Source organism: Nanorana parkeri, unplaced genomic scaffold (genome assembly GCF_000935625.1).
Source record: "Nanorana parkeri isolate BGI_ZX_2015 unplaced genomic scaffold, ASM93562v1 scaffold282, whole genome shotgun sequence".
NCBI classification, from domain to species: Eukaryota; Metazoa; Chordata; class Amphibia; order Anura; family Dicroglossidae; genus Nanorana; species Nanorana parkeri.
Genome location: NW_017306550.1, coordinates 199,615 through 212,278, shown reverse-complemented (window position 1 = coordinate 212,278; position 12,664 = coordinate 199,615). Strand labels below are relative to the sequence as shown.

The 12,664-nt window shown below is 42.5% G+C and overlaps 1 protein-coding gene across 2 annotated transcripts in view; it reads left to right on the top strand.

The window, feature by feature from the left end:
• SPECC1L (sperm antigen with calponin homology and coiled-coil domains 1 like) overlaps positions 1-12,664 on the top strand; it is a 72,812-nt gene that overhangs the window by 58,263 nt on the left and 1,885 nt on the right. The window lies entirely within an intron of this gene.

The window sequence follows — 12,664 nt, the reverse complement described above, 5'->3', positions numbered from 1 at the left end:
AACTTCATTGCTTTTACATGGGGGGGGGGGGGCTTACAAGCCCCCAATCTGATGGCACATTGGAGGTGACAGGTTCTCTTTAAGGTGACATTAGGGGTCTTTCAGACCCCTAGTGTCACCTTTCCACTTCACTAGATTCAGCTGCTGAGGCAGCTGAATGACAAAACAGCAGGCAGTGGCTTGAAGCAATAGCCAGCCTGTTTTTAAATACTTTTAATTGCAATAGCAGGGTGGCTATTGCCCCCGCCCACTGCCTGCTGCCAATCAGCAGAGGAGGGAACTGAAGGAAAAAGTTCTCCAATTCCTCCTCTGCTGATTGAAAGCAGGCAGTGAGCAGTTGCAATAGTCAGCCTGCTATTGGCTATTGCATTTTAAAATATCCAATAGAGGAGGAAGGAGGCGGGACAGAGGAGGAATGAACCGACAAAGGTCAGCGACGGCAGCGGAGGTACGACGGAGGGGCAGCGGGGGAATGCAGTGAGAAGTCTCTTCTCCCCGCTGGTGCCGACTGCAGTGGCCTCTGTCCCCGCTGCCTCTGCTGATACAGGTGTGGCTTGAAAGGGACACAGACCGCTGCAGCCAGCACCAGTGGGGAGAAGAGCGGACGAGCAGAGTGGCGACGGCAGCGCTGCAAATAATTGATAATGAGAATCGTTGGCAACGATTCTCATTATTTATTTCGTTTTCGTTTATTTTGTTGGCGGAAATCGTTTTCGTCCCATTAACTACTCCTTTTTAATTTTGTTTGCATTTAGTTTTTGTCACTGAAAAATGGGCAAAAAAACTGAAAAATGTCTACGAAATTAACACTGCTGACAACTGCCATTTCATTGCCCAGAGAATGCCAGAGTGGCCAGTGAGCACATGCTTGAGTGTGTGCATCATGTGAGAAGCTTAGGGAATAAGTATACTGTCTCTAAAAATCAAGGTATTAAAGGAGAACTATGGGGTTAGGGCTTTTCCCCATAGTTCTCCTTAGGGCAACGGGAGGACACAAACTAGCGTCCTCCCGTCACGCTAAGCTCAGTAGAGGCACTCATCGTACAGAGGAATGGCATTTCCTGGTGTAGCCAAGAAGTCAGGGAAAGTCAAGCCCCAATAACAAAGTAAAGCTAAATCTGAGTTGGGGCACAAAAGAGACAGCAGACTGGGTATTGTCACAATGCTTTGCAATGCATTGCTGAGGAGAGAACATGTTGCATGGATATAAGAAGATTCTTAAACTATCTGCAGTTTGCCTACATTAGAAGATGCTTCAGACTACGTGGAATCACATTGAGTGTAAATGAGCCACTAAGTCGATCACAGTCACATATATCTCTAAATAACTTTTTTTTAAACTATAGATTCCCTTTTTAAATGTGGATCTGACCCTGAACAGGTATAAACAGATTGTTAGGCTGGTTAATTAGGGTCTGGGTTATTAAGCAGCACTCTCCCTCTCCCGGGAGCGGATGAGGGATCGTTACCGGGATACGTGTAGCTCCATCTCTCCAGAACCAGGAAGGAATTAACAAATGCTCTTTGCATACACAGATGGTGGGTAGGTAACTCTTGCTATTTATGCATCACGCTGCTTTTGCACTAAAACAGTTATTTCAGGAATGGCACATTTTTTTCCAGCCATCTTTATATGAGCAGTGGGATGGGACTAACTCTCTATATATTTTAATAACAGATGCTGTCAACAGGCTTATAAAATGTCCCATAGCAGTTGTTAAAATTATTCCAAAATACTAAGATACGTTTTCGCTACCTTTTGACTCTTTCAGGACTGCAGCAAAGTGAAAATTCAACTGCCTTGTATATTAACACAAACATTTTGTTCTAGAAGCTGATTGCCCTTTTCTTTTTTTTTAGCACTCTATCGAAGAAAAGAAATTCAAATGATTACTTTTTTAAACCAGAAATATACTTCTTTTTGCTCTGATTACTGTGTAATCTGCATAGTGCCCTATAATCAGCATATCCATTCTATATATATGGGGTTTTTTTCAGGTAGTTTGATTGTACAGATACAACCAACAAAATAAAACACTTCTGTGTGTAGAATTGCCTCACGTGTGTCATTGCTGGTATGCAGTGGAGCGCAAGAAGCGCTTTAATTATCCTGCTCTGTCAGGTGATGACTGGCCAATCAGAGTGCTCTTTAACTGGCAGCAGTAGAGTCTCCTGGACTCAGTCTGTCAGGGATTGAGCTAGGAGCACATGCTTGAGTGTGTGCATCATGTGAGAAGCTTAGGGAATAAGTATACTGTCTCTAAAAATCAAGGTATTAAAGGAGAACTATGGGGTTAGGGCTTTTCCCCATAGTTCTCCTTGGGGCAACGGGAGGACACAAACTAGCGTCCTCCTGTCACCCTAAGCTCAGTATACCGCGAGCTACAGCTCGCGGTATACTGAGACACTGCAGCTGAAGCGGATCCCGACAATTATGTCTGGATCCGCCCAGCTGCGTGAGTGACAGCCGGCTCTGCCTATCTAGAGGCAGAGCCAGCTGTACCCTCCCCCTTCCATTCCGCCAGTCAGCGCTGGAGGATCAGAGCAGGGAGGGGGGAATCCAGACCCTCCCCTGTCACGGCAGAGAGCTGTGACAGGATCGAGAAGTGAGTGAACGCCGGTATGTGTTCGCTCACTTTCCGATCTACTGAGCCAACCTGTGACAGTCTCATTGTCACAGGTCGGCTAGAACTATGAGGCGAGTGAAAAGCACTCACCTCATAGTTCTTCTTTAAAGAAGTTGGCTTATAAACTTGCATTAATTTCTATGTGATCTGTTTAAATGTTTGCTGAATTACTTGGCAGTCCACACACTTTTTTAATCATTACGTTTGCTCTGTAGCTGTGGAAGGAGTCTTAGTGACAGATTCGACAGGTTGAACTGTAGTCATGTGACTGCCAGGGGTTATGTTTTGAAAGCTTTGACAAATGTGCATCATTACCAGCGCAATGACATTACCTGCAGTCCTGGGGAGAAATTGTTTCTGTGCTGGAAGACACTGGTTTCTTTTCAACTTGGAGCTCTGACTGAGGGTTTGTTTCTCAGGCTTATGCTGCGGGGAAGTTAGCAAGACAATAAAAATGGCTAAATCCTTGGTGTAGAGGTCATGTGACTTCCTGAGAAGGAATAAAGGCATTGTGTAAAGGAAGCATAGAGAGCAGAGAGGCGTCTTCCTGTTCAGTTGCAAGGCGCGCTAGAGTTGAGCGTTTATACTAAGCATGAAGTTGTCGTCTGTATGAAAACCGAGCCAAATAAGTGAGATGGTAACATCTGATTTCCTGCCAATTGTATTATTTTCTGTGAATGAGAAGTCCTTATAATGATGTGACTCTGAATACTTGTATGTCAGTGTTATGAGACTAAGCTGGCGCCAAAGATGGAACTTGTTGCATCCTTTTGGTGGTGCAGCTGTAGACTGCCTAGACACATTATGATTACACCACATGTGCCGGAAGGTTATACGTTTTTCACTATCTGTTGTGTGGGACTCTAATAATTGTGATTGTCAGTGTTGGATCCTATTTGCTTGCCCTTTTCTGTATGGAACTGAATGCAAATTGACAAAGCTTTTCACACAATCTTGAGGACAATTTTGGCACTGTCCATCCATTTTCAGTCTCGTAATTCCAAGTGACCAAACAATGCCAGGTAGTTGTTTTAAAAAAAAAAAATATTTCTATCCCAAACAGTTTAAGCCATTGGTACCCCTGGGGATACCTTGGCACGTGTCCTCGGGGGCTGCATCCAATATGATGGATCCACTTCCCAAATTGCAACATGAGAACTGGTGTAAAGATCATGTAATCAGTAGACGCATAGTTGTCCTACATACCACATATTATGGAAACAGTGGCCATAAGGTTTAGTTAAACAATCAATATGTGTGAGACTCATATTGCTTGCTTTTGGAGTTGACTGGAGCTACACAAATCTAGCTGTATGTTTTAGTTTTTCCTTTTGATTTTTTTTTTGGACTGGCAGTTGCGGGACTGGCTTGAACATTACCTTCAGGCATTGGGTTCTGCTTGTGAAGCTTTCCAGAAACTGCATATTGGTAATAGTTAGCCATGGCGCCCCTGCCAGTTCTAGAGCCAGGAAATTGTCTCAGCATTTGCCCTGTCTCTGAATACTCATTGTGAGTCAGTTGCTCAGCCTGAGCACCGGGGGTTACCTCGTTTTGTTAGACCACTAAGCTGTGACTGACCGCCTGGTACCCCGACTGGGTACCTCCTGAGAAATCAGCTTCCTCTCAGCTGGAACCTGAATTCCAGTGTCCTCAGCCCAAACCTGCCTAATTATTGGACAGAACCAATATATTAGCATAGAAAACTAAACTCCTCAAACATCAGACAACACCAATGTTGAAGTGAAAACCAAGAACTGACTTTATTGAAAACCAGCACAGTATATATATATATATATAATCTATTCACACAGTTCTGGAAGTCTAAACACATAAAACAATCCCCTCCCCGATGCCGTAATGACAGAATAGGGAGAGGGAAAACAAAGAGAATGGGATTATCTCCTGACTGTCTGGTGTAGATTAAGCTACTCATCTCCACCTAGAGTCAGCTATGGTAATCCCATCATTAATACAATAAAACAAATGGACAAACAGAGTTGTAACAAATTCATTGGGTGTCTCAGTCCAGAGTTAACCCTTTTTGTGTTGCTGGATTAACACCCGGTACCTTTTAATGGGCAATGGGAAAGATGTGGCATATAAACTCCACACATCAGGGTTATTAGTTCCAAGGGGTACACATACATAGCAATCTCCGGGGTTCCAGGAACAGTCCCTCAAGTCTTAGTTCCAAGTAACCCCAAGAGGTCTGAGGGTATATTCCTAGGTCCATAGTCAGTAGAAAGGAGGCTAGCCCCCAGGCTCCTCCAAAGCCCCAGTGACGGTTCAGTCCGTCAAATAAGCATCTTGAAATTTATCACTGTCAGTTTTACCATGGAAGGGGTTAATGCTGAGGAAATAAGTGCTGACAGCATAGGCTGGGTGGAGTGTCCCACGCTCTTTTCTTCCATTTCAGTGTTGAGGAAGCACCTTCCTACCGCCACTCATGCTTGCAAGAGCCTCGTGGAATTCTGATCCTAAAACCATTCCTACTGCCACTTGGTCACCTTCAGCCGTCTGACTCCACAGCTGCTTTCAGCGGTTTGGTTCGTGAATACTTCAGGCTTTACCCATTACTTTAAGCTACTATGCTTTTACTTCTTGTGGGTACAATATTTCTGATTTTAAACCCAGGGGCCAGCCTCTCTGGACCAGGTGTATACAGCTCACATTCCGTGAAGGTCTGCAGCATGCCTTGTGATGGAACCCAAGCACACAGCCTGGAATTTTGCCTTCTGCTAGAGTCTGTGCCCCCATCAGAGTTATCTTTAGCACCATAAGGCATATCCTCCTCCTCCTCCCCCTGGAATAACTGCTTTATTCCAGTGGGATTTAACTGCAGCCATGCAGGATTTTTTGGACCAAAGAGCATAGCTATTGTTGCCGGTTCTGACTGCAGAGACCACAAGCATGGTCCTGGGCTTTATACCAACAGATTCCTTATCTGATCTGCCCATGTTCTTAGCAGCCTCCGAACGTTCAGTTGCTGAGACTATTTATAATGCTGAGTCTCTCCAGTCCTTGATGGACAAAACCGCCTTTGTCAGTCATAGTCTTCTGCCATCACTCCCAAACAAAACCTGATCTTGAACTTTCAGAAATCAGTGCTGGAACCGACTTATCACTTGGAACATCTGGGTCTAGTTCTAGACACAGCTCTAACCAGAAAAACCTCAAAAAACACTCTGCCCTCCTACTCTTTACTCCAGGAGTTGCCTGACTCCTCGCTTCTGCATGAGAGTGCTGGGGCTGATGATATCCTCCAAGGCAGACCTATTAGCCCAGTTTTGTGGAACTACACTTTAAAGGAGAGGTCACAGGTGGGGGACACCAGATATGAACCTTCTGACTCCTGCCTTTTTGTCTCTGTCTTTATTGGCATGGTTGTTTTAAACCCAGGTTCTGAGGGACAGAGGGATGTATTGGTTATTCAAATTATGCTATAGGCTAGGAAATCATCCTCTCACAAGGGGAAGGCATACTTTCTCAGTGGGATAAATCCTTGCCTTTTTTACAGATGGGTCTGGACTAGCATTTGGCCCTTGGGACCTATAAGGGTCAGGTCTCTGCTCTTGCTATCTTATTCCGGAGATCCCTGACATCCCATTCTTTAATCACGAAGTTTGTGCAGGGTGTCTCCATTGTGGCTCCCCATGTTTACTGTGCAGTGACTCTATGGGATGTAAACTTGGTTCTCTGGGTGCTTCAGAAATTTTCCTTTTGAATCTATCGGGGACATTTCCCTTTCCATCCAAACCCAAAAAATGGGGAGGGGGGGTGTTGTTGTGTTTTTGTTGGCCACCCTTCAATTGGACTGATTTTGGATGTCCTAATAGTAGTAGTACATATGATTTCCTGTGAACATCGATGAGCGAGTAAGAAAATAGAAATCCTTTTGTTGAAGTTCGTTAAGGGACTCGGATCCCACACCTCTGTGTTTATGATCATGCTCTTGGTATTTCTATGCTACAAAACTAAGGCATTCTTGGAGCAGTTTCTGTTTGCCATTGTCCAATCCTCCTGTAGGCAGCAGTATAATTCAACAGTGTGTGACTTCCTGTGTCCCTCAATCGACTACATGAAAAGGAGTACAAAAATCCTATTTTTAAAAAGCTGAAGTGCTTGGCAGCAGGAAGGGTTACATAAGGAACAACTGGGATAGGTGTCACCTCTGGCACCAAATTACAGCAGAGAACATGCAACAAGAGGTTTCTCATCAACTTTGAGAAGTTGGACAGCCTATTTCCTGTTTTTTTGTGTAAAAGCAGATATATCCGTACATTTGTATGATTGAAGTCAGCAGATAAATTCAACAGGGAATTAAAACTTTAAAATAGATTTTGAGCTTAAAAGTTCTTTACAGGTACCAGAGTTCAGGGAATAACTTCAAGCAGGGTAGATTGACCAAAACGGTTGAGAACCACTGGTCTAAATGATGGATGGAAGATTAATTAAAAGCTGATGGAAAGCTTACAAATTTGACAGCATAGAAGTATTCTACTGAACATTCTTATAGCAAAACCTATAATATAATAGTCCTAAAGAACAAAGGTCTTCCTTTTTGTTTCTATGAAAGGCTAGAGCAAGTCTGTTCATGCCTATTGCTTGCTCACCCCTGTGACCTTTGTGAATGTTGCTGGTCAGTACGTGTGAAATGCAAATTCTCTACAAGAGGTGTTTTTATTAGCATACCTTAAAGACTGCCGATGGATGAGTGCTGTGCATTCAGGTGCAAGATATCCCGCACTTCGAGAAAACCTTATTTGAATGGGTCATCTCTTACCTTTGCAGTCCATGTTCCTGTAATTAATCATTTGACTTTAGTTTTCTTACCATTCCTGTCTCCCTAGTCTACAGGATGCAGGTGTCCTCAATTTTATTTTAGAACTATCAATATACTGTATTAGCAGACTTAAAGTCCATTTCCACCTTTTTGTAAGTGATTATCAGTGCAGTGCTCATGTACATGTGTGCACATTTTCACTACATATTGCAGGCTTTTAAAGGTTTTTTTTAGGTCTGAATCCTAGAGATTCAAACTTTTCTCCACAGGAAATTCAGTCTGACATTGGGGTCAGATTGTAAAGCAGGCTGTAAACAGCTGACCCCCTTTCTGTGATTCTGTGTAACACAATCACTAAACACCAGCTCTGCCTTTGCACACAATACACTGTCTGGAGAGAGAGCGCGCAGTTGTAACTTACACAGATTGCTTGCAAAGCACAGAGACGGCCATTTTAATGAGGCTATGAAGGGGAAAGCTAACCAAAAAAAACGTAAGTTTCTATGTTCATATACAGCAACTGCATATGGCTGCTTCATGTACACTCAGTATACATTGTTGCCATATGTTTTTTGTTTTTTTTTAATACCTTAGCAGAGGTGGAAATGGGCTTTAACTACTTCAGGACCGCCCACCGTGAAAAAACGTCCTGCCCTCAAGAAGCGATTCCAAGAACACGGCTGTTGTTTGTTAGCCCCCTATATGATAGCTGTGACGACATGGTGATCAGTTTTATGAGTTAAATGTGTATTGGTGTTGAGTTATGTTTGAGTGCGTTATACTGAGTAACCTGGTTATGGAAAGACTTATCAGCACCATCCCTGGTTATCTCCCATTATTCTCTGAGGGAGCTCAGAACAATTACATTCTGGCCAGCCTCCTGGTATGGCTGTCTGGAGCTCGTTGGCAGGGGAAGCCCTGTGGTGTTGAGCAGACCGATTGTCTGGGAGGGAAGGGTGGATGTGATGGGATTATATTCTGATCTCATCACTTGCTGTATAAAAGTTTGTGCAGTTTCTCAATAAACCAGAGTTTGTTTACCCTACACTCGTGTCCCGTCCAGTGACTGGGGAAACTGGGAGCTAAAGATAGGCTGGTTCCAATATCTCCAGAGCAAGGAAGAAGACAGCGGCGGACATACTCATCCTGAGTACGGGGGTCCGTCACAATAGCAAACAAGTTGAGTGTAAAAAATAAATTTAAAGTAACATAAAAAAACATTTAAGTCCCCGCCCCCCACATGCACACAAACACAATGCAAACACACGTCAGGATATGTTACAGGCGAATACATTTTTAAGGCTTGACATGTTTGGTATCTATTTACCCGGCGTGACCCCGTCTTTCATATTTTACCAAAAAATTGGGTATAAGATCCTGTTTCTGTGCACTAAATTTCATTGTAGTGTATTATATCTTAAAAATACTGGTTTGATAAACATTTGCGCAAATACCGTGCGACATAAAAAATTGCAACTATCATTATTCTACAGGGCCTCTGCTTGCAGAAAATATAATTGTTTGGTGGGCTGAAGCTGTTTTCTAGGCAAAATTTCTGATTTTTATCATGTGTGTGTGTGCAAATGTAAGAAATTGCTCCAGGCAGCAAGTGGTTAAAGCAGACTAAACCCACCGATTTAACGGTTTCCCGAACGGAATCTTAAGTTAGAAATCTTCAATAAATGTTATTCTTGGTCAAACATCCCAATCTTGATTTCTTCAGTGTTTTATTTATATTCTGCCTACTAGTGCATGCACCTTTATGTCATGCCTCTGGTGATAATTCTCACATTATGTCAATGCCAGTTGATCTTTTAAGCCTTCGAATGGCTGTTTTTGTAGCAGGTCACGTATGCAGCATAATGGTCATCCAAACAGAGGCTAAAATGGCACCATCCTTGGTGGATAGGAGGGTTAAGTTCCACTTTTTTTAAACATAGGAGGAGGTTGGACACTGTAAAACAGTCGGTTTTCACAACAATTTTGTTTCTTTAAAGGAGAACTATGGGGTCAGGGCTTTTCCCCATAGTTCTCAGGGTAACGGGAGGACACAAACTAGCGTCCTCCCGTCACCCTGGTTTACATGCGTTTAGCTGAGTTTAGGGTCTCTAATCATATCCTAGCAAAAAGTTTCCCAGCACACTCACCAGCCAGCATGCTGACTGGTGAGGTGTGCTGGGAAACGTTTTGCTATTACTGTTTAAAGCCCTTCCATGTGCACCTTGCCGTAAAGCTGGTAACAAATTGATGAGTGCGTTTGGCATTTGTTTTGCTTGTCTAATCATATCCTAGACAGATTTCTATTTGATCTAAATACAGGTAAACACTCAGTTTAATTGATACCATTGAAAAATCATAAGATGCATTTATATGTCCTCTAAATGCAGGTTTGACACTACCAGTGTGAATAAGGCCTCGCTCTAAACTATTCCTAGAACTGGATTTATAAACAAAAAACCCTACCAGACTACAGTGTGAATCGGTGTCATTCTCTGCCATTATTTGTTTTCTACCGTGGCTTTATGATATTTAACATTTTGCCATTTTAAAAGCTACGGTAATAAAACCTCAGTATACGGTATAAGAAATTGGATGTTTGAAAATGGAATTTGTGATCTCTAGAGTTTCCAGTCTTTGTCTCCTTTGCAAGGTCATACATCTCCTGCCTGTCTCCTCAGATAAGTGTCGGTTACTGAAATATTGGGCTGGGACCCCACAGCCAAGCAAGTAGGCTATGGCTACTGTGTGTATCAGTGTGTGCGCGCCGCAGCACGTACAACTGTATGAGAGGCAGGAAGTAAATTCTTTATTATTATTGCTATTATTTTAGTTTCTTCCCAGAAATGAATGTGACCCAGGGACGGGTGGGGGAAGAGAAGACAAGGAGGAGGGAACTTCCTGCTCCATTGAGGAGATTCTTTTGTATTAGCATAGACACACAGATAATGCTCTGAGTCTACTCATAGCAACTACAAATACATTTAAGGGATTGTATCATTTTGTCATTGTTTAGAAAGCGATCAGTTTGATGCATATAATTGTATCACTATGGTTTTTTGTTTGTTATGTACGTTACGTTATTGTATGGATGTTTCTCCTGCACCTCCTTACGGCGTCTGGAAAGAGTATTCAATGTGGTGCTCGCAGTGAGCGCCGTGTAACTTCAAGTTAGAAAAGTGGAAAACTTGGATGTCACATCTATCACAAAAGTCAATGTTTCGGGGCCACGCAGGGTTCCTACATAGTGATGGATGTGACATCAATAAATGATCACGAAAATCTAAAATGCCAGTTACTGAGTGCCCGTGATTATCCACTTTTCTAACATGTATAGGAGCAAACATTTGCTTACACCATATACAGGCACTGCTACTTAATTTTCATTGGTACGCAGTGGTTGTGCTTTACTGATCCTTCTCACAGTGCAAATCCATGGGTCAGCTGACTGTTTGAAAAGCATTCTCTCCCTGTGTGTCTAATATCTTCACTCAACAGTTCTTAGGAAAGAGAGAGTGTAATTTATACTAAGCTACCAATTGCTTCTCTAGAGCCGGGCTAGGTAACCTCGGCACTCCATTGTGGAGCTACAAGTCCCATGAGGCATTGCAGGACTCGGACAACCAGAGGCGTGATGGGATGTGTAGATTCACCACAGCTGCAATGCCAATGTTGCCTACTCCTGCTGTAGAGGCTAATCTAATTATTTCTCTATTTAATACAATAACAAAATGATGTAAACGCAAGATTATAAAAATGTTATATAAATGGTTCTAATATGCACTCATTGATTAGCCGTTTTAAATTGTGGTTGTGCTTTCAGGAAGAGGATTGTCTAGGTGTTTGTTTTATAGGCATAAACATCATCAATGAAACACCTGGTCCATTTCTAGGGACTTTATTACCAGTGCCAGTTGCTGACCAGAATGGGATGACCCTTTAAATGTTTATTAGTGGCAATGAAGTGGCCCCAGAATCCTGTTGGTCACTTAAGTAGCATCCAGGGTCTGGCAGATTGAAGTAAGAACAGGTTGGGTTACTGCAATACAAACGTCAGCAGCACTGTAGATGATTTCTATACTCTGAACAAAAGAAACTTCTTTGCCATCCATATTTGTCTTTTAATATTACTAGTTGTCCTTTCATTTTCTGAATTACACTAGAAAATTGCGGTTGGATGGATTTGACTGGTTCATAACTCTTTTACGGTTCCTTTTTTTGTTTTGACTATGATTAAGTATGCAGCAGTGTCTTTGCTGGGGGCCTAAGAACTTTTTTTACTGCGCTCAGTGTGTGGAAAAAAAACTTTACATATTCTTAACACGCAGTGAAAGCTTTAAAGGGTTAATTGACCTTTTAAATAAGATTTACAATGCAGCCGGTTGCACTAGTAGTTTACAAATCATGGTGCAGTATAACTATGAGCCTTATTTAAATTGCATACTTAGAGGCCAAGCATGGCTTCTACAAAGTCTGGCCAAAAAAAGTAACATCCAGAGCAATCCGCGCCATCCTGCATATAAGCTAGGACTGATGATACACTGTGCGTGTTCCCATCATCATTGGACCAAGTTCAGCACTCTCCTTCCTCCTGTTACACCACCGCTGTGACTCTGTTGTGAAGATTTGAAATGGAATTTTTCCACAATGCCTATAGTGCCAGAGGTGAATAAGAGCTTGTTTTAGTGTGCTGTTACTGCTTGTTCAGATTATGAAGTACTTGAAGTAGTTTGCATAGTCTTGGCACAGGATCATTGACTTCACAACTTTGCTTTGTGGCAAAACCAGTTTGATGGGTGTTGGCAGCCAGCCAATTTAAAATGAATGGGCTGGTTAACATGCAGCGTAATGCACATGAATTCACCACAAAGGTGTGGAAATGTAAAGTCACACACCACATGCAGAGGAAATTTAGACTGTCTTGATGCAGTTTAATACTCCTATTGGCCATACATAAAAGGATCTAATTCTTCGGAAATGAACGTTTCAAGTTTGGCTTTCCTTCAGGGTAAATAGAGAAGTGGGCAGAATGTTTCAGCCCTCCTGTTCCCTTTTGGGAAACCAGAACCCGGTGATATGATTGATAATGAATTTTACACATTGGGGAGAGTTTATCGTAACTGGAGCAGACAGAATCAGGCGCAGTTGTTCATGGTAACCAATCAGCTTCTTTCTTCAGTTAAGGTTTGAAAATGAAAGCTAGAAGCTGATTGGCTACTATGGGCAGCTGCAGCTGATCAGATTTGATAAATGCCCC